Source organism: Octodon degus, unplaced genomic scaffold (assembly GCF_000260255.1).
Source record: "Octodon degus isolate 3935 unplaced genomic scaffold, OctDeg1.0 scaffold00168, whole genome shotgun sequence".
Classification (NCBI taxonomy): Eukaryota; Metazoa; Chordata; class Mammalia; order Rodentia; family Octodontidae; genus Octodon; species Octodon degus.
The window spans coordinates 3,593,816-3,595,956 of NW_004524744.1; positions in this window are offsets into that span (position 1 = coordinate 3,593,816).

Genomic DNA, 2,141 nt, shown 5'->3' on the forward strand with positions numbered 1-2,141 from the left:
ACAACATGTCAATCATAAGTCAATACATCTCAATTATATCCATCAATGTAAATGGACTCAATTCACCAATTAAAGAAATATGCTGGCACAGTGCATTAGGAAACAAAATCCAACAATCTGCTGTATAAAAGAAACATACTTAACTCATAAAGAAATACATAGGCTGAAAGTCAAAGGATGGAAAACTGTACTACTCTCCCCAGCACCTCAGCAAAAAACAGGGGTAGCAATCCTCTTCTCAGAGAGACTCAAATTCAAACCAAGAATGATCATACTAAAAAATGTCACTATACACTGGTTAGGTGATAATTTCACGAGGAAGAGATAACACTCATTTACATGTTTGCATTAAACATGGGAACACCCAACTCTATAATACAAATCTTATTAGACATGAAAAATCAAATATCCAATATCACAAAATTAACAGGAAACCTTAAAATCCCCCATCCCAAAGAGATAGGTCAATCAGACAAAAAATTAGCAAGGAAGTTGAACACCTGAACCTGATCTTGGAACAAATGGAGTTAGTGAACATATACAGTGTATTCCATGCAACCACGGGGGGATGCGCATTTTTTTCAGCTTCACATGGATTATTTTCTAAAATAGACCACATACTAGTCCATAGATCATGCTTAAGTAGAGTCAAGAAAACAGAAGTTATCCCATACATATTATCTGATGACAGTGCAATGAAACTGGAAATAAATGACAAAAGAAACCAGAAAAAAACCCTAAATATGTCAAAATTAAATGACATCCTACTCAACAACTAATGGGTCACAGATGAAATTAAACAAGAAATTCAACAATATCTACAATTAAATGAAAATTCAAGCACAGCTTATGGGAATTTATGGGATACAATGAAAGCAGTTCTCAGAGGGAAATTCATAGCTGTGAACCCACACATTAGGAAAACAGAAGGGAAACAAATAAACATCCTAATGTTGCACCTCTTATATCTAGAAAAAAAAGGAGCAAACAACACCCAAAGCGCAAAGAGGGGAAGAAATCATAAAGAATAGAACAGAAAATAACCCAATCAAGATGAAGAAAACAGTTGAAAGAATTAATAAATCAAAAAGCTGGTTGTTTGAAAGATTAAATAAAATTTATAAGCCCCTAGGTAACCTCATAAAAAGAGGAAAGAAAAATTAAAATAGAAGCAATTAGGAATGAAAAGGGTATAACTACCATATACCCAGTAGAAATGCAGTAGATTGTCAATAGCTACTTCAAGAACTTTTACTTTCACAGAATAGAAGACACAGATGAAATAGACAGATTACTAGGAAGGTATAAATTACCAAAACTGAATCAAAAAGGTATAAGAACTCTAAATAACAAAATAACAGCCAATGAAGTATGAAAAAAAAAAAAAACTACTGACAAAAAAACTCCAGGTCCTGATGGATTCACAACTGAATTCTACAAGAAATTTACGGAAGATGTAGTCCCTATACTCCTCAAACTCTTCAATGGAATTGAAAAGGAAACAATCCTCCCAAAATCATTCCTGGAGGCAAGTTTTACACTAATGCCAAAATTAGTGAAAAACACAGCTAAAGAAGAAAACGACAGGCCAATCTCCCTCATGAACATAGATGCAAAAATCCTCAATAAAATCCTAGCAAATAGAATACAGCAAATCATCAAGAAGTTTATACACCATGACCAGTTAGGTTTCATCCCAGGGATGCAAGGATGGTTCAATATATGCAAATCTATAAATGTAATACACTACATCAATAGAGCTAAATTTAAAAACTATATGATTATCTTAATCAATGCAGAAAAGACTTTTGGCAAAGTCCAATATTCATTCATATTCATAGTCCTACAGAAAATTGGAAAAGATGGCCTCTACTACAATCTGATAAAAGCCATCTATGACAACCCAATGGCTAACATACTGCTGAATGGTGCTAAACTGAAATCTGTTAATCACAGAACTGGTATAAGACAAGGACGTCCTCTATCTCCCCTCCCATTCAATATAGTTTTGGTGTCATTAGCTACAGCCATTAGACAGGAGAGAGAAATAAAATGAATAAGAATAGATGATGAAGTTAAACAATCATTAATTGCAGATGATATAATACTTTAGTTGGAAGACCCAAAAACTCCACAAAAAA